At 36.3% G+C, this 21,577-nt stretch overlaps 1 non-coding gene across 1 annotated transcript; it reads left to right on the top strand.

Moving 5' to 3' along the window:
• The first annotated feature begins 19,750 nt into the window (after positions 1–19,750).
• Positions 19,751–19,832, top strand: TRNAS-GCU (transfer RNA serine (anticodon GCU)). Its single transcript has one exon. It is a non-coding gene; the product is annotated as a tRNA-Ser (tRNA).
• Positions 19,833–21,577: the final 1,745 nt, after the last annotated feature.

The raw sequence follows: 21,577 nt of genomic DNA on the forward strand, positions 1-21,577 counted from the left end.
AACAAGAGTGTGCAAATATAAAGAGCATCAAAACATTTAGACCTACCCACGATGAGAAACCAGGTCAAGTCAAAGAAAAGTTATAACATGCCCATAGTGTGAAATTGGGTTTCTTTATACAAAAACGTATTGTCTTGAAGGAAACTAGGCCCTAAGGGTACTTTAACTGTCATATTGTAGTTCTACGTAGTGGTAGATTGTATGACAAAAGAAAAAAATGCAAAATAAAGAATCAAAGAGGGGTGGTGTGATTAGCCTCCTCTGAGGATGATTAGAGCACAATGGGGGTATGTTGGGAAGACCAGAGTGCCTCTACCATTATTCTTCCACCTTGGTTCTTAGCCAACCATGAAACAGTGATCAAGAATTGACTATTCTTCTCCAACCTCTCAAAGCATACACGAATTTCTCGCCTTTCCTGGTCTTGAGTTTGCAGAGCATGGGTCACGAAAGTATTCATGTGCCAATACATCTCCAAAAACCTTTAACATTTAGTTTCTTTGGTTTTGGTGGAGCTTAGATCAACAACAAAAGGGAGTAAATCTTCCTTAATCTGAGCCCTGTCCTAGAGACCTCATGAACCTCAAACTCCTTCCTTTAACAACTGTACTTGATGATGTTGACCTAACGAAGTGGTGCGAAAAAATCCTTTCGCTACATCCATTGCCTCTATTTCTTCCTTAGTCCATTGTGGAGGGGATTGTAGGGGGATTTTACTTTGTGCCCTAAAATCACCACCATGAAACTAAAGAGTTGTCCTTCTACCCAGATCTGCGAGAGATGAGCAATGGTTGACACCACTATGCAAATATTTGAGAGAGATTGGGGCATTGAATGTATGTGACAATAGTCGATGGCCTCCCTAAATCCCCACGTTGAAACTTTAGTGAATCACATATTCATCGAGGACGAGTAGGATTTCATCCCAATTTGCCTCATTATCTCACTCATATGCTAGTCATTTCCATGATGTTAGGTAGTGTCATCAGTTCCCACAACTTGTTCCTGCATTGAACTACCTTGTACCTTATCAACACTGAGCTCTTGAGTTGTATACTCTCCTTACATGTTTACATGAGTGTCATTTGTGGTGTGTAGGGATGTTAGAGCATAGCTTGAGGTCTTGTATGTGGAGCATGTGTCAACTCATTAAGAGGGCCTCTCACAAGTTGCAACACCCTTCTCAAGTCTTCTAGCCACCCAACTTGGGGATTTTTGGTCTACAACTGCTAAATTTTGGCAAGCAGATAAGGTGGAATGGTGATTCATGTCTTTCTATCTTATGGAAAGATTCATAGTAGGTTTGTTAGATTCTTCATTGGCTAAAAGATCAACCACTTTATTGGCATTCCTTCTTATTTGAAGGGATGATACCATACATATCCTGGACAATGAAGTCCAGAATATATAGTAGAGGTTCCAAATGCTAAGAGGTAAATACTTTGGATGGCTATGATCCATTCTAGAGGATAATTAGCATGGATATAATTAGTTGAGAATCCCCTTCCATTATCAATTGAGTGAAGCCACAATGTTTGCAATTTGGAGTCCACGAATAAGAGCCCAAAGTTCAACAATGTTATTTAAATTTGTATCAAGATATCCCAAGTAAATGTAAATGGTTCCAAGAGGGTTTATAAAGATTCCTGCAAAACCATCCAGTCTAGGATTTCCCTTGGAAGCTCCATCAAAGCTAAACTTTAAGTAGTATGGAGGAAGTGGGACCAGGAAAATGGAGATACGGTAAGTTCTTTAAGGGAGGTTCAAAGCAATAAAGAAAAGAGAGAGATGAAAGCTCCAATAGTTGAGAATGGGTTTTTCAATTGTGTTACAATTAAAGTCATCTTCACTCCATTTGCAACTTGTCAGAGAGTTAAGAAGATTTTGGGAGAGTTTTTGCTAGATTTGGGAGAGGGGGAGTTTCTTGTTTTTGAAGATGCACCTATTTCTTTCCTTCCATATTTACCATAGAACAACTCATAATTGAATTTTTGAAAGGAAAAGTTCTCTAGTTGGACAACATGCATTGGATCCTTGCTTGATCTTTGTTTGATTGTTCGAATTTTTGAGCTCAATGTCCCAAAGGACATTGTTGAAGTTGCAAAAGTTGAGAAGTTTCTCTAGTGACTCCCATTTTTCATTCACATAAGATACAATAAGCCGATCATATTAAACCTTGTTTACAAAGTTTTTTCTTTTGTTACTAGGTTGATCCTAAGTTGAAGCTAGCATGTCTACTGAATGGAAGAATGATCTACCCACTAGTGGGATGTTATCAACGAGATTGTACAAATCTCAGTTAAGCTTGGATGCCCCTTAGGATAGTTTAATTCCCCCAAAAGTGGCTTTCATCCTCAACCCCTCCCCATGAGGTTTGAACTCGAGACTTGGTGGGGACTAAACCCCATTCAAACCAATTAGTCTACACCTCATGGGTACCTTGTTTATAAAGTTTCTCCCATGTCAATATCTTGCGATGGGAGGTGAGTTAGAGAAAGGTTGATATGTAACGTCGCCACCCCACATTTACCCACTTTTACAAGCCCTCCGAGTAAATGTGAAGCATATTGCCACTATGACATGACACGACATCCAAGCTGCAATTATGGAAGTGGGGTAGACGAACTAACAACTCACAACATCCCTCAGGGCTACAGGACACTCAGGGGCCAAAGGACCACCCCAGGTGGCCAAACCCTAAGCTTGGGCTCTTTTTCACTACCCTAAACCCACAACCACATGCATGACAAGGCCTGGGTGTGGTTATAAGCCTCCAACCAAATGCACAACATTGCATCCATGCGATTATAACTCAAAATATCTAGTTCAGAGGGTGCGATCCCGAGATCTGAGCCACTTTTCTAGGCCAACCTCTAAACCACTGCCCAAAACTGCCTGTAACTTCTCAAAATGATAAATGAAATAATGACAAAACTTTTCATACAAAACTTGAATAAGAACAAGCCCAGGACATGCCTAGTCCATAACAAACATTTTTGTCAAACACATGGAAAACATGTAAGTTACAAGTCATGAATGAATAACTAATCATATTAGTCTCAGATTCATTTGAGAATCACCAAGAAGGCTCTATACCCTCTCCACGTAGCAACAATAACACTTATTAGTCCATACATTCATCGACCATTTACTGACTTATCAAAGCACGAACAAGATCCATAGCTAAAACATATTATAACCAACATATAACCCGAATAATAACTATGACAGAACAACCATCAAGCTACATAATTACAAGTACAAGTACTCATGAATGACAATAGAGAAATAGATCTTATTAACATATGCAAAAGGCAACTAAGTCAGGGACTTCCATGTACCACCTAATCGTAGATTGAGTTGAACCAAATATTTCTTTTATCCAATCACCCCCATGCCATATTTCAAGCATGAATGGGGGATCTCATGGGCTAAACAAGACATAAATAACCAAGGGAATCTAGAGGTTAAAACACCTCCACCTCAAACTACCACGATCTCGCCAAAATAAGTTAAGAAATCACAAAACCAAAATAAACTTGGATGGCTCAAAATTCCTTCGCCATCCCTTGAGGAACTTTCCTGTCTCCACCCACCCATCGAGGGCTTCCCAGAGAAAACCATATCCACCCCTAGCCCTTAGGAATTTTTCTAAGACCACCTCACTCGGATCCAAAATCTTCCAGCAATCCAAAGCTCAACTAGAAATGAATCCCATCACACCATGGCTATCAAGGAAATGGCAAGGCAAGGCTGAAACCACTGTCAAACCCAACAAAATCCATGCCAATTACAACAAATGAACCAAATAACCAAATGCATGTACCATGCTTTCACACCTCAACTAGGAAATCACACATGCAACCCATTAATTGTAAAATCCTCTTGTTGAAGTTGTTGATCCAACCTTCTCCTTGATTTCCTTGCTTGTCCTTTTCCTTCCTTTTCTTACTTACTTTATTTCTCCTCTTAGTGCTCTTCTCTCTTTCTAGAACTAATTGCAAAACCAAATTGACAAAAGATGTGAACTGATCCTTAAAAGCCTTTTTATCATTAAGGCCTCTATTTCTTCATTTTCCTTAATTTTCCTTCTAATTTCCCTCTCATGCAAATATGTGTCTCTTCACCTTCCTTTTCTCCTATTTTCCTTTATTTCTCATAAATAAATGTGAATTATTGCCTCTTTTCCTTTGTCAATTTCCTTAGCCATTAATAAACTGAAAGTGATGCCCACTATAGTGCTTTTCCCAACATTCAACTTGGAATATGTGTCCCATGACCTTGGTCTTATTTTGCCTTTATTAACCTTTATTACATGAAATTTAACCCGAGGTTGTTACAAACCCCTCCCCCTTAGGGGAACACCATCCTCGGTGTTCTATGACACATATGACCAGCAAACTGCTAAAACCAAAACATACTACATATGGAGCTTTATAACATAGCTCGATGCAATACTTACAATGAACGACTATTGCAAACCATGACCAACATGAAAATCATGACAATAATACCACTTATTGGAGCTTTATAATATATCTCATTGTGGTATTTATAACCATATACATATACATATACCAAAACTCATTTTCTTGATCCAGAAATAATGAAGTATACAAAACCCACATCTAATCAACCATCTCCTAGTATCTTCATCAAGCCCAAAGTGCTTCCACTACACTTTAACTTGCTTGATTGCTCGGTTCTGGAGCATGAGTTGTTTTTGCTACAATATGCATTGTGGTTAAGGATGGAATTCTCCCTTTGGTTCCACCTGCAATACAGACCAGTTAATCACATGATCAACATCATGTGCATATATTTTAAGCAATGAAAAATGGAACTTAATTAATGCTAGGTCAGGTGGAGGCTTAATGTTGGATGGAATTGCATTGTAGATATTATTAAACCTAGTGCAATAGTCCTGAACTGACTCATTGGGTGCTCTCCTAATATTTTCATATTCAGAAAGTATTTGCGATGGGTTTTTCTTTCTCTCTCATCTATCAATGAATAACCTTTGAAAATTGGCTAAGTCTGCAATATGGTTGGCAAGAAAGGCTTTGAACCATTTCTTGACATCCCCACTTAAAGTTTGGGCAAACAATCTCATTTGGACATTAGCTTCATTTATTTCATGCAATTCAAAAAAGTCAGACATCTTGTTTACATGATGCTGGGCAGTGTAATGAACAGTAGCATCAAACAGGAAGATCTTACTCTGATAATTTGCAAGCATGGGATGGATTTGGGCAGGTAAAACAAGAGGAGCATATCGGTTTGCCATTGCTGTAATTCTGGTTTGACTAGGGGGTAAAGTTGTGGTGGTTGAAGAAAGGCTTGAAACTGATGGAAGTGAACTAGATGATGATGAAGATGATTGACTAATAAGTGGTTTAGGTGATTGGATTGTGGTAGATACAATTGATGAAGTTGTGGTAAAGGAAGGTGGATTTACAACGAGTGAAGTTTGTGGAGAAACTCCAAGGGCAGTAGTAGTAAGGGTAGCTAGTTCAGTAGATTGTTGAATGTAAGAATCACCTATATTACTTATCAATTTAGAGGCCCAAGCTTCTAATTTGTCAAAAGTCTCAACAACTAATTTATCTAAATCTGAATGAATAACCCTTTTTTATTCAATGAGTTGAACAAACCCAGGATCTAAGACTGTTTCGTGGATTGCATTCTCAGATTTACTTCTAAATAATGAGAGGTCAAATGAAAAATCGAAAGGGATGTCCTCTAAAGTTGACAACTCCTCAGGGAGTGAATTGGATCTAACTAACCTGCTACTATTGGCTTGAGTTTCTGTTGTTTTAGGTTGTCTTAAAATCCTCTCTGGGTCATCCACTATAGTTGCAGGGTTCGGATCTGGGTTTTCCCTAGTATAGTGAATCATTTTAGGAGCCAAAATTTTAAGTTTTTAAATTGATATTATGAAATTTTCTGAAAACTTACTTTAGGTAATGACCTTAAGGGGCTTAAGATTTAATTTAAGGTTTCCTTAAAGTCTTATGAGACTGAGGATTAAAGTCCCCAGTATGGTCATGAGAAATGTTATCACTCTGATAATTCTTTTGAAGTAAAAAGAAAGAAAAACCAAAGGTAACCACAAACTGCTTTTGGAGATCATGACCTAGCCTTTCTGATGCTTAGAGAGGGCTCTCTCTTTAAAATTGAACTTTGTTTTAGTTAAGATGTTTTTAGGCTAGTTATGATTGTTCAAAGGGGTTTTTGATTTATTTTTGAGATTGGGTGGTGGAATCTGCTTAGAAATATGGATAAAATGATGTCTTTAGACCATTGGGCTATGGAGTCAAACAATAAGGGAGAAAAACTAGATTAACTCACTAAAGAGAATGTTCCAAGGGCAAGATAGCAGAGCGTTTTTCATATCTTTGAGACAGAAAGGTGAAAGGGTTTCACTCGGGGTGAGAGAGCAGTTAAGGGTTCTCAGACCCGGATAATGAATGAGGAATGAAGGGATAATCAAAATCAAAGGGCAATTAAGAATCCTTTAACCTCGATATTCAAGAAAATCAATCTAAACCAAAGAGAAATGAAGAATTCTTTAATTTAGATATCAGCAGAAAACATTTAAATGTATAATTGTTAAGACAAAGTGTAATGAAACAAGTTCTGAAGTATTATTCCAGTTATAACATTTAGATTGAGAAATACATTAAATATTATGAATAACTTTGAGAAAACTAACAATAACACATGAAAATACTTGTCTGAAATTCGCTCAACACATGAATCCTTGAAAATATCTGATCTTTATTTATCAATCCAGCTTGCTGGCTTAGCAAATAATACAATAAACCTTTGGGTCTTCTAATCAAAAAAGTCTATAGAAATGTCTAATAGAATCCACCCTACATACTTCGAATTTTGAAGTATTTATACAAATGGAGTTACAAAATATTTGAAACTGTATTCAGAACTAATTTAGGAAAAAAGAAATATCTTCATGCAAGAAGATAGAGACAACTATTGAACTATTTCATGCTATCCCTTTTATTTTGGTTCTACTGGCTTTGATCTTTTGCCCTTTAATCTACTTTGTTGTTTGATCTTTCACGTTGGATGCTTCATTTACTTTAGCCTTTCATCTGATACACTTTCATCTGATACACTTTGACTCTGCTGATCTGTCAACATCCTTTTACCATGTTGTTTTACTTTTACTGTACATTAACCTTTTTACTGCATATTTCTATAGTAAATCAGTTAATTTCTCCCATGTTTCAGCATTAGGTAATTGGATTTTTAACATCTTTCTATATGTTTCATTTGCCTCTGTGTATTTGGCAAAAGTAAGCTTATTGATAAACAAGTGTTTTACCTCATGCTGGAGGTAAAACAAGCTTTCAAATGTTTGGTAGAGCACTTTGCGTGTTGGCAATGCCTTCATTGATGATGTATTTACTTGATCTTTTGCTACCTCTCTGATTTTATTGTTGTAATCCTCCCGTGTCATCAACTTATCATTTATCACTAAGGGATTGGGTAATCCCTTTTCTATCAAAATCTGGAACTTAGCCATAAATCTATCAATGACTAGCTGCATATTCTAAAACTTATCCTCCAAGTTTTGCATCAAGTTCCTCTTAGAGAGGACCTTTTTGACCTCCAAAATTGTCTCCGTTCTATCCTCTATTTCCAATTCCTGGAGCTCATACTTATTCTTGGTGTTAAGGAATTGGATAATTCTGGCAGCGTCTTCTGGCATTTGTCCTAATTCTGCTTTCACTTTCTGGATCGCCTCTGTAGCCAGTTTTATCAAATCTGTTTGCTCGAAAATCACCTGAATAGATGGTCAAATATCATTGATAGAGTCAATGATATTGGCCCATAGTTGTTCCTTAGCTTGGCCAAGGGGTTCTTTTAGTGTTAAGTCCTTTTCTAGGGCTTTCAATCTTTCACTCATCCTGGTAGCCTTTTGCACTTCTTCTTTGTGCATGATTTTGGAAAGCTTGTAATTAGTTTCTAAGCTTGTCACTTTCTCTTTGAGCTTATTCATCTATGTGGTTTGTATGGACATTTCTTCCATAGCTTTAACCAATTTTCCTGCTTCTTCACCTGATGTACCTGTTGCTGATGTAGATGCTGTAGAAACCGGTAGTGTTGTGGCCATTGGAGCTGTGGGAGCCAATGAGGTTGCCAATGTGGAAGGAACAATCGTGGTAACTGTTGGGATACCATTTACCTTTGTTTGGCTTTCCAAGACTTATTGTGTCTGGGGGTGTTGTAGTTGAGGTATCTTCAACTATTTCTTGAGGGATGCAATGTCATCATTCTTCTTTTTGATTAATTATTCAGGAGCCTTGATGTCTTTGGGATTATGTCCCAATTCAATGACCAAGTCTTCCAAAGACTTGATTCTGGTGTCTTTGGCCTGTGATGAGGCCTTTTCCAACTGATACTGGGCCGAAATGTTATTCAGTGAATTCTGCAACTGATGTGCAGCCATGGCCTTTCTTGTAAGGGTGGAGTAAATCATTTCTCCAACCTGCTTGTGAAATTCAATCTAGTCAACGGGATGAATATCCCTTGCCAATACTTCAAAGTCTATCTTCTTGAAATCTGTTGATGTTCTTGGTTGTTGTACAATTGGCTTTATGAAGGACATTTGCATCTTTCCTTCCTTGATGTCAAAAGTTGACATCAACCTACTTTGATTAGGTGGTGTAAGCTTGAAATACTGTGCATAGGATTCTGCCTTCAGTTTCTCATTTCTCATTTTAATCTCCTTGAACCTGTCCTTAATGTCCCTATCTCTATCAACAGGCTTATTGAATGAGGAGACTTCTACACTGAGCTGCCTTTCTAAAATTTGAGTTTTTGATGTAGATGGCTCCTGTGTTTCTCCAGATGGAGTTGTGTGTTTGCTCATGTCTAACTCAGTATCAGTTATTTCTACTGAGCCTTCTGTGTCTTCCTGTTCTAAAATAGGGTTGAGCCTAGGCCTTTTTCTCTGGCTAGCTTCATACTATACATTGGAAGTGTCCATACCTGAGCTGGAGCCTTCCTCTCTGTTCCTTTTGGGATTCTTTTCCTCATTCTGAGGAGTCTGCAAAACAAGATGGGTACTCATGGTTCCTTCTTGCTCTGGTACCTGCAGGAATGAGCTTTCATCAAGTTGTTTCTCTAAATCAAACAAGGTATTTTCAACATCTACCTTTGTACTATCCCTGTCTATGAGAGTGTTTTCCAACCACTCAGATTGGTTGGCATATCTCTCTATTTCTGGTATAGGGTGATGAATGTAAGGTCCCAATTTGACCTTTTGTCTTAGTTTGGTTATAAACCCTTGAGGGTCATACCTCCACATGAAACTGTTCTTAAACTTCATTTGTTGCAGAATTTGATCTGCTTCCTCTCCTGCCTCTCTAGAATTGCAAATGAAAGGGCCTAACTGGTTCTTGATCTTGAACTGAGTCCTTTTCTTGGCTGAGACAAAGTTGATATCATCAAAGTTCATTATCTGCCTATAATATTCCAGAGAAAATAACCTCATGGGGAGGTATTTGGGCAGTTTGTACGGGGCAAGCTGGCAACCATAGATTCTTATTTCAGTGTGATTTTGGTAAAGGTACCAATCTCCCACCTTACTTTGTTTGGACAATTGGAGCACTCTTTTGATTTCTTGGCTTATTCTGGGTGGAGGGCTTCCTGTCAGCATGGTCATGATTGGATGGACAAAAGAGTCAATGAAGTCTGTGTAGGTGTATGGTGATGAATACCTGTGGAATAGTGGTGTCCAAAATATAACAAACCTGGGCTGGCCTTTGGTATCCAGCTTCTGGATGGTGAAGGGAAATCTGTCTGACTGATAATACAAAAACATGTGGTAAAGTACAGATGAGTACTTGAATACTCTCTCATTGTGCATTCTGGTAAATTGTTCATGCATCCTTTCAGCTATGAACTGGGCATAATTGTACAAAGTAGCAGGAGGCTTTCCTGGGGTGAAAATGGACATGAAGGCCAGGATGAGCTCATCAATGTATTCATCTATGGTATAGCCCAGAATACATGATATCATGGTTACAATTTGCTTGCCCCTTTCAGAGAAAATGGCAGAAACATATGGAGGGGCATCTGTAGGAATGTGTTGCTCCTCTACAATGAAAGTTTGGAATATTTGGGCTAGTCTAGATGGACTCAATTTGGTGTACTGGTCTAACAAATCCCCAATGGAGAGTGGGGTCAGGTTTGGACCTGGTTGGACTTGCAACATTTCATTGATTGACTCAGCTATAATAGTAAACAAGACTTTTTGGTCTGGGGACATTATAGCTCTCTCACTGGGAATGTAACAAGCATGGCACAGATGAACAATCTCAGGAAAGACATGTACTTGTGGAAACTGGTATTTGGGAAAATTGGACTCCCAAAGGCCAATGTCATCAATATGGTTTAGATATTTGTCCTTACTCCAACAATGAATTTTGAGCAGGAGTGTATAGGCACTTGTGTCTTTGATTTGAAAATCCTTGTCCGCCAGGGGAAGGTGGTCAAGGTCCAAATGGGGGGTTGTCACTGGTCTGACATCCATGGCGATGGGGGTAGCCATAATTCAGTTCTTGTGGATTTGAATTTGACTTATACAGGTTTATATCAGAGGTTTGAAGGTAATTTGGAAGCTTTTAGAAGGGTTTGGGTATTTTAGTCAGGCACACACTTTAATTTTAAAGTAATTTCAATTAATTTTACTCAATTAAAACACTTTAAAGATTGAACATTTTCAAATTGAAAGGGTGTCTGGTAATTTCTCTTCAAATACCTAGAATTTGGGTAAATTAAATTCAAAATAGTGTTCTCGGCAACTGCAAAAGGTTGAAAGGGCTCTGGTACGAATTGAGAGCTTGATTGGGGTCTCTGCAACTTCTTTAGGAGTGAAATTGAGGTCAACTGGTAATTTCAGGGTTTGAAGGTGTCGCAATGGCTTGCATAGGTTTACAAAGAAATTGATCGAAAAATGCCAAATAGGGTTCTCGGCCATTTTATTGAACAATGGTTATTTTATGGCAGATACATTATGAATGAATAGTGGGCAATTTTTTCGGGTTGTGCGGGGAGATGGTTTCCCAAGTCATCTCACCGCTTTATTGAAGGAGGCGATATTTTGGCAAGGTCACTCGATCTACCTTAACGCTTAACACGTAGCAGACGAGGGTCCAGGCAAAACCACTTTATCGGGTGGGTAAAGGTCGGATATTGGGTAAAGCCGATATGGCTGTGAATCATTATATTCAGGTGCTGACAATCGGACAACAGTTGGGTGACAAATTAGCACGGATGAAATGGGAAAAGGTTTTGGGGGGGCCAGGGCTTTAATCCATGGTGTTTTGTGATTATTTATGAGTTAAACATGGGATTAAATGATCGAATGGGGTTAATGAAGGGATTATCTTAACTTTACCGAGAATTGGTGAGTTAAGAGGGTTTTGTCGGGGGCTTAGGGTAAAAATATAGTTTATAGTTAAACTAAGGGTTGGGGTATTATATACAGGATTTATTTATATATGGGAAAAGGTATATGTGGAGCTATATTATTAAGTTAGAAATTAATATGAACTGAAATGAGCGGAGTGAAAATAATACTAAGTATAATGTAATATTTGCGCTTTTCCTTTACATACACTTATACTTAGGATAAAATCTTTTTGTGGGTATTTTGAGTGAAATGGAATTTAACATGGGGTTTTTTACTTTTGATAGGAAAATGGAGTTTAACCTTAGGAAAAGGGGTTTTATTAGCATAATGAAGTGAAATGACTTTTATGAATGGAATTCTAACACTTGATGTCCATAAGTCATTAAGTTGAGGGTCTGGTCCCAACAAAAGTCAGAGAAATGCTCTAAGCCTTTATGACTTTAAGAATTTTTAGTACTAGAACTTACTTGTGGATGGGGAAATTAGCAAGTATAGGGATGAAATGAATGAGGGGGACTCAATTAAATCAACTTGTAAACCTTTGTTTTTAATTTCTTAATTTCTCATGCACATTGAAACACATGATTAAGCATGATAAATGTGCTTTTGTCCAATCAACTTTATACTTCAACAACCGTTCTTCTACTTACCCATTACTTACCCTAACATTTTATTTTTCTTCACTTATTTGGGTGCATTTAGGCTAGCAGACCCTTATCATTCTTTTTCTTTTATAAAAAAAACTATCTACTTCTAACCTTATATCTTCCAAGGGCTTAGATTAAGCTGATGAGCCCCTTTTATTTTCTCTACCTATCTAATGATCTGCCAAGATTAAGCTGTTTGGTCAAATTTTATTCTCTAACTATAAACATAAAATTCAAAGCATGAAATAGTCAAGATTAAGTAGTTTGACTACCATGGTTGTGGCATGTATGACAAGCTGCACACAACCATAATTTGCAGAAGAAGTAAAATAGTAGTGACATTTAGACTTGTACACTTTCATGATTTTTTTTTGTTTTTGGGGTTCATATATTTTCATTTTTTGATCTTTTCTTATTCTTGTTGTCCTTTGATATTTCTTTTAGGACACACCCTCTTTACATTTTTTAAATTTTAATATGGAAAACATTTGCAGAAAGCAAAGGTATGTACAATATTACAAGGCTTAACTTTAGCCAATTCAAAATTATGAATCCTATCACTATAGGACTCTAACAAAGTCAACTGGCTATATCATGAATTCCTCCTCTCTTGTTGTTCCATGTAAAAATGTTGTTGATAGTTTGGATATATACATGATTATGATCCTAAATGAATCCTCAAAAAGCTTCACTATCAGCTTCCATTGGATACATTCACCCTTTTTTCCGTGACGAAGAAGTTTAGATTGAATTCCTCTCTTAGGATCCAATTATATGGCTAAACAATCTATTGCAAGCACTGGATATTTTGAAGAAAATCCATTTTTCCTATCTTTTTTTTTAGTTCCATATATATATTTGCGATGAATCCTCCCTTTTTTTTATACTATGGGTTTGAATTGAGTAGTTTGATTGTGTTCAAAAGCAAATAAATTTCAAAGAAGAATGATATGAGGATTCTAGAATATTGTTAAACCCCCTACCATTCCTCTTGAATCCGAAGCTACCACATGACCATCCCTCCATAATTTCCTAGAAAGCCTTGTTAGAGAACCAATTGAACATTTGGTTTCATGTGTCATTAGTATATTGGAATATTTTGAGATATTTTTATTGCATAAGAGTCATTGTGTACTCTTACCATTATTCCTCTTTGTTACATGAGAGAAATTTATTAAAAATGATGAGTAGTGGGGGAGAAGGAATCCATGATCATGGAATTTGTCCTCAAGTTCATAAGAAGATATCAAATTTCTTGTATTATCTACACCCTAGTTTTTCTTCCCCTTTATTTATCTTCTTTTACATTCTTTTTTGTTGACTCTGGATTGTTGAAGGCAAATCATAGTCCTAAGGCTTGGCTAGGAGTTACTTGATTCTCCATAGTGTTTTGTCTTTGCAATGCAGAGCTTGTTGAACCTTCTGGATATGATCTCTTGGAATGGATTGTGTTAGGTCCCTATTGTTGTGCTTCTATGGGGCACAATAATAACAATATGGGGACAACATGGGCACAACAATAACAATAAGGGCTACAATGACAATACAAATAAGGGAATGCACTAGTATTATAGCGACCTAACATATTGGAATTCTATCTTTTGGCATGCTTCCACTATTCCCTACAAATCAATGCCATCTAGGGCTACACCAACCATTTCTAGTTGTTCTTGATCACCCTCTTCCATTAGTGAATCAAAGTTTTCCTCTTCTAGTGATGTTGGCCGAGGATTAACTTTTCTTCTCTTTCTTTCCTATGGATCTTATTTGTGGTTATCTTCCATTGTTGACTCAATGGAGTGATTTTCTGTTAGGCCCCTATACCACTAGTGTAACCCCTTATTGTTATTAGTACAACCCACTTATTATATTGATGTACCCATGTAGTGCCCATATTGTTACTATTGTGCCCCATAGAAGTCCACTATTGTTATTATTGTGCCCTTAAATTATTATTGTTATGTCGGCTCTGATTATGTTATGACCCCTTAGACTCCTATATATAGAAAGGAGGTATTTTCATTTGTATCATCCAAGAATTGTTCATTTATGTAATGTAAAGGAGGTTGCCCCCTCAAAGAGGCTGAATTCTTAGGCGTTGATCTATCTTTTCTATCTTTTCTTGAGCTGGTTTCATAACATTTGGTATCAGAGCTTTGGATTCTAGGGTTTCACTGCTCCAAAAAGGTCATCGTGGAATTTTCGCTATAACTTTTTTTCTGTGACGTTTCAGAAGCGAAAAAAAAACCCATTTGAGAAAAAATCGTACTGAAGCTTGGGTCAGAATTTCAGAACTTTTCGTGCTATATTTGTGCAGATATGATCTGAGGAAGTTGGTCTTTTTGCAGACTCCTGAATTACATTCCAAACAGGTGACCTGGGGAAAATCGTCATAACATTCTCTCTGAGCATCGGATTGAAATTTTGTAAGAAGGTATAGAAAGAAGACAGACTGTAGTTTCTTGTAGATATTTTTCAGAGACAAGGTCAAAACAGTGACACGTGGCACTTCATAAAAGTTCGCTCTTCTGGAAAGGTCTATAATCAGGTCATCTTGGGAGATTGTGCATAACTCTTTCTTGGAGAATCCAATTTGGATCAGACTAGTGGCATTGGAAAGGGGACACAGAGGGCTACTACATGTCTCAATTTCAGAACTTAAAGATCCGAAAGTACATAGTTACAATCGTTTCAAGATCGAGCTCCTAAAATAAAGAAAAAGCAAGATGAGGAAGTTTGATGGCAAGGATCCGATAAATTGGATACTTCAGATGGAGCAATATTTTGATCTACATGATGTACCACTATTACAAAAGGTATGTATTGCATCTTCATATTTAGAACTGGATCAATTTTTATGGTATGAAAGGCTTTGTTCTCGTAAACAACTTGTTACGTGGTCAATTTTCACGGAGGAAATGATAGCACATTATGAGGATATAAAGAGCAACACCTTCTTTAGAGCAACACCACAACAATTGGAAAGAGTAAAAGGGCTTTGTGACATAATGGAAAGAAAAATTATGGAAACCAGGAAGCATACCCCTCACAACTATAAAGATGGAAGTGTTGTTTCTCCTAGCCTTCCACAACCTACAAGGGTTACACCACAACAATTGGAAGAAAAAAGAGAAAAAGGGCTTTGTTACAATTGTGATAGAAAATGCACTAAAGGTCATAAATGTGCTGAGAAGAAATTATTTTACATAGAATATGAAGAGGAGGAAGAAAAGGATCAAGAAACATCAAAAGAAGAAGATATATGCCAGGACCCCACCCCAGAGAAAGAAGAAATGAATCAGACCATATCTTGTAGAGCATTGGCAAGAATTAACCCTCCTCAAACTCTCAAGATAGAAGGACATATCAAGAAGAAAAAGGTGCAAGAAGTGAAAGATCATATCGAGAAAGAAGAAATGAATCCAACCATATCTTGTAATTCATTGGTCGAAATTACCACTCCTCAAACTATCAAGATAGAAGGACATATCAAGAAGAAAAATGTTCAAGAAGTGAAAGATCACATCCAGCATCAAGAAATGAATCCGACCATATCTTGTAAAGGATTGGAAGAAATTACCACTCCTCAAACTCTAGAGATAGAAGGACATATCAAGAAGAAAAAGGTTCAAGTAGTGAAAGATCACATCGAGCATCAACAACAAGTTCTCCAAATTTTAATGGATAACGCCACTTCGGTGTGAAATCAAACGAAACATCAGGTAGATCAACATCGTAGTGAAAAATGTTTTGATGTAGGTGATTGGGTATTTTTACTGCTACAACTCAAGCAAGCTATTTATGAGAAGGAAATGTTGGCAATACTACATGCACTTAAAAAATGGCGACCTTATCGAATGGGAAGACTCTTCAAGGATGAGGATGTGGAAGCATTGTTTTGTGCTATTTCTATTATCCAACTAGATTGGATAAACGAAGCAAGGGATGAATGTAAGAAGGATGAAGAAGTATGGCCACTTATTCAAAAGTTGCAAAAGATCCCAATTCAAACAATATTGCCAGAAATTGAAGAGGAAGGAAAAATCATATTGGAACCTGGAGCAGTCACAGAAACAAGAACCCGATAGCTACGAAATCAATCAATTTCAGAGTATCTCATCAAGTGGAAGAACTTACCCATTGAAGATTCCACATGGGAGGACAAGAATTTTATACAGAAGCATCAAGAACTACTCAAGTGTTGAGGACAACGCTTTTTGAAGGAGAGGGGCATGTTAGGACCCTATACCACTAGTGTAACCCTTTATTGTTATTAGTACAACCCACTTATTATATTGATGTACCCATGTAGTGCCCATATTGTTACTATTGTGCCCCATAGAAGCCCACTATTGTTATTATTGTGCCCTTAAATTATTATTGTTATGTCGGCTCTGATTATGTTATGATCCCTTAGACTCCTATATATAGAAAGGAGGTCTTTTCATTTGTATCATCCAAGAATTGTTCATTTATGTAATGTAAAGGAGGTTGCCCCCTCGAAGAGGCTGAATTCTTAGGCGTTGATCTATCTTTTCTATCTTTTCTTGAGTAGGTTTCATAACATTTTCCTCATAAGATTGAATCTCAAGTGGTTTTTCATTAGGCTAAGTATCTAGAGTTGCATAACTATTTTTAATTGGGATTTTCTTTGAGGGAACCAATCGTTGTTGCCTTCTATTGGGGAAATTTCGAGATGGTACTTTTGTGAAACCTTCAACATCCTTATCTCCTTTGGAATGGCTAGGTTTTGGTGTATTATTGAGAGGACAATCCTCAAAGAGATTACCATCTTCATGGAATTTCTAACACTAGAATGTAATATGCTCATGGTCAAGGATTTGGATCTAGTTAGAGTCTCTATAAGATAGACAAATTCTTTTGGGAAGGATATTTAGAAATTCATGTATATACATTTACGAGAAAAGGTAGTGTATAGACCTTGCTTAGTTGCTTCCTCAACTTTAACAAAGGAACCTATTCCATTCGTTATTCTTGTTGTAATTTTAAGATCCCCATATTCAAAAGGGAGCAAGTATAATATAATCAATATCAGGGCATGCATGAAGTCTTCTTTCTTGGTGTTGAATTTCTCCTTCCAATACCTAAAGGATAAATCACATGATTTAAAAAAGTAGTGACCTCCGTCAAATATTTTCTCCCTACCTTCCTATAATTCAAAGATGGTGGTGAAGAAACCCTTTGATCCCAACTTTAACTTAGTCTGGCCTCTTGGTTTCCAATGAGTATTTATCCATCTTATAAGTTCCTTCTCCATGGGCCACGAACCCTAAAATTTTCATATAATTTCATGGCCTGTCATAAACTGAAAGTAGCTAATTATTGAATCAATTTTAATTACATATTTTGGCCTTACCTCTATTCAAGAATATATTCTCTTAGTTTCCAAGGCATTGTTATAGTGTTTGATTCAAGTGGTAGCTAGTTACTGACATTGGAATCCATTTTAGGGTCCACTTGGTGATCCATTGTTGCATGGATTGGGTTGATCTATGAGCTCATGTATAGATAGAGGCTTTAGTAGAAAAAATATGAGAGTGTTTTTTCCTACATCTTCCAAGGTGTTCTATAGTAGAATATTTTTGAAGAGGGGGTTGAAACCCCCTCATTAAGGCATCCATTAATAGATCAATATGCAGAAAAAGTAGTTTGAATTTAGAAACCATATCAGAGTGAAAATTTATATCACTTTAGTCAATCCTTATTCTTACTAAGCCAACCTAAGGAGATTAAAGGTTGAAAATGCATGGTTGTGGAAAATTATGCTTTTTTATTGCTACTTCTAATCTCATTGGCTAACATTATCGAATTATGTGGCCAAAATCTCCTTCTTAATCCATGATATAGAAAATAATAACTTTTATTACTTCATAAATTAAGACGAATCATTGATATTAGTGAGAAATCTAATTTAGTTACAAATTCATGTATTGAAAATTCTCTCCTTGCCACATATAAGTAAACTTTTGATTATTCTCTAAATGTGATCTCCAACAATCTCCCTTTAGAGGCATTATAAACTTGCAATAATTACATAAAGTAATTTTTTTTCTTTAACACATTACTCTACCCGTCTGTTAGTTGTTCGTTGGAGTATGTGTTACCATACATTTTTCCATTGAATGACTTCTTTAGCATACCATTCTTAACAAATATCCTATTCTCTTGATGGGAAGGAATGACAACAATAATATTTGTCTTTTTCCAACTCTTTTTTTTTTCTACTAACTTTACAATGCGATAATAATCATTCAATAAGTAGGCATCGTACATCTCAACTTCTTTATCATTTTGGGGGATTTTTTTCCAATAAACTTGATAACTAATTTTGCATATTTTCTCATCACTTTGATTTTATTGATACAATGGTTGAATTGCTACATGTAGGTTGCCTCTACATATTCGTTTAACTTTGACATAATTATTTCCAAATTTTTATAGTGTTTCTCCTTCAAGTGGTTTCAAGGATATAACATTTCCTTGAAAACAATTTTAAACTCATCCCACATCAACATGAGTATCACTAAGTATCTCTTTGTCCTTAACATAAATTTTCCCACCATTACAAAGTTTTTGCATACACAACTTTGGGATAACTTTGTCTTTATCATGCGTTATTGCACCTCATAAGGAATCATGTTATTGTGCATTAAGTCATAGAGCATCCATATGACCATCATAGGGTAGAATTTCAACCTTAGTCTCCATACTAAGAAATAAATATCCAATTTTAGAAGTGGCATCGAGGGAATGTTGATTTCACATTTGAAATGATTCACGACACTTCTTTCAAATACCCATCAACAATGTTGCAATAATGATGTTCAAATTTTGTAACATCTAAGTAACATATATCATTTGTTTATTCAAGTTTCTCCATTTTTCCATTGAGATGAATTACTCCTTCAACAAACTCTTAAATACATCTTACATGCAAAAATATTTCTATCGCTTAATTCTTTCTATGAAAATGACTATGCCTATAAAATTCGAGCAATGACAATACAAGTTGAAATAGATAATTAATCACATAATTTTAATATAAATATGGTATGATTGATCCATTTAAAAACTCATACAAAATCTATATGAATATGACAAAATTGATTCAAAATCTATATAAATATGACATGATTGATTAAGAAAACCATAAAAATAAAATTTGATTATGTATAAAAAACATAATATAATTAATTAAAAAAACCCTAAATTAATATTTAATTTATGTACCTAAGTTATACCATGCAAACCTCATATATTCAACCACTACTTCTAGATTATGCCACACCTACTTTAAGAAATCAATACAACCCTCACATAAATTAAACCTAAATTAATAATGGAAAACTCAGATTAAATCCGAGTAACCACAATTACAATGCCATTAGGTCTCCCATATTTACACGCACACTCACCAGAGAAAAGATATTCGAAAATGAGGAAGACAGTGTCATGGAATTAGATTACTCACAAGAAAAAAGATATTCGAGAATGAGGAAGACATAGTGTCATGGAATTAGATTTATTGTCAGTTTATGCATCTTCATATTGCTCTATCAGCTTCTCCAACCAGTGCGTCTCCTTAACTAAGCATACTCCTTTGAGAAATAAAATCGGGGCTGTCATTTCCACATTCGTCGCTTTGGCCGAGTGGTTAAGGCGTGTGCCTGCTAAGTACATGGGGTTTCCCCGCGAGAGTTCGAATCTCTCAGGCGACGTGGTTGTTTTATGTTAAATTCGTTTAATGCAGTTATTGTGGATTTCAACTTTGCCAATGGGATTTCCCCGCGAGAGATCGAATCTCAGACGAAGTGAATGCCTCTTAGAAATCCGCGCCCAACTTTTGGTCGGTATGATTCTATCATGAGCACAAGCTCAATCTCGATTCTCATTTAAACGTGTCAGCGTTCAGATACAGATCCCACTCAGAATGAACACAAGCTCAATCTCGATTCTCATTTAAACGTGTCAGCGTTCAGAAACAGATCCCGCTCAGAATTACTTGGAGATAATAACATTCAACCCAATAACTATATTTGACTCAATCAACTCTCAAGATACACAAACTAGGATTTGAATGGTATGTTACTGTTGGTTGGAAAAATGATTTGGCTATTTACGGGATGTTATTGGGATAATTTGAATGGTATGTTACTTGGATTGTACGAGCTGGTCAACCATGGATGTTTCATGGGACAATTTTTATCTTTCACAACTCTTTATCTTCAACCTCTTTCCATGAGATTTGAACCAATGATCTCAAAAGGACTAAACTCCACACAAACCAACTAATTTGCACCTCATGGGTCAATTTCAACATCTTTTGTTCAAACATCGAAAATAGACAATGGGTCAAACTATCAAATTTGATAGGTGATGTCATTTTGAAATTTCTACCTAAGGAAAAGAGGATGGTGAAATAAGCAACCCCAAGTTGAATCCTTTGAACTTGAGTGCTATTCCAAATTGTTTGAAATCAAATAAGAATTAATTGGTCCTAGCACTCTGAGGAACACACCAAATTAAATATTAGAGAAAGTGATTACACATGATTACTCTACCATCCTATCTAAAACATTATTATGCTTTCAATTAGAAAAACCAAGGATTATAACCAAAAACATAATAACATCAACATGGGGAGATGAGGGGATTGGAAATCTAATGATGCAAAAAAAAGAGCAAACCTAACAAGGGATTCAAAGATGGATAAGTGTTAGGCCTTGCTCCAAGGATGACATAAAATTCAAGGCATTGCACTACTTTCTTAGAATTATAAGAGTTTAGCTAGATCTAAAATGAAATAAAGATCCATTAGTTTTTTCTATCACAATAGAAAACCCAATAGTGAAAATTGAAAGTTTTGGCCAAAATATAAGCCTTTTAATTAAAATCAAAGCTAAATATAATATAGTTTACTATTATAGCTTTTGGGCCATAGCTTTATAACTGTTATAAAGCTAGAGAGATCCAAATAGTTGAATCACCACTTAATATCATTTTATGAGTGTTCCAAGGATTTTTTTCTTTAAATTTACATTGATGTATGGAGATTCTTATAGATGAACGCTTGACACATAAAATTTTTATAGGTTTATTTCATAAGTATAGTCCTTGGCCCATAATATGTAGTTAGTGCTTGGGTTAAAAAGGCTTGGGAGCTATATGATGGGATTTGGACAACCACTAGGATCTAGACAAAATGTTTTTTCCATTTCTTTTTCAAGGGGCATAAGCATGCCTTAGAGGTGTTGGCATGATCATGCCTCATAGGTCGTTATGTGTGGTCCTTATGTGTGTCACAACACCCTTGCCATATTATTTAAGTAACATGAGAACGTCTCAACAAATGGGTCTTTTTTGTTGCACTATCTTCTCTAGATTGAATTCCCAAACCTCCCCATGAAATTCTAGGATATCCTTGAACCCATTTTGGCTCCTCTTAGGTAATTCATTTTTCACA

This window comes from Pinus tabuliformis, chromosome 5_2 (genome assembly GCF_031772625.1).
Source record: "Pinus tabuliformis cultivar Carrire ecotype Pingquan chromosome 5_2, CPIR1, whole genome shotgun sequence".
NCBI lineage: Eukaryota > Viridiplantae > Streptophyta > Pinopsida > Pinales > Pinaceae > Pinus > Pinus tabuliformis.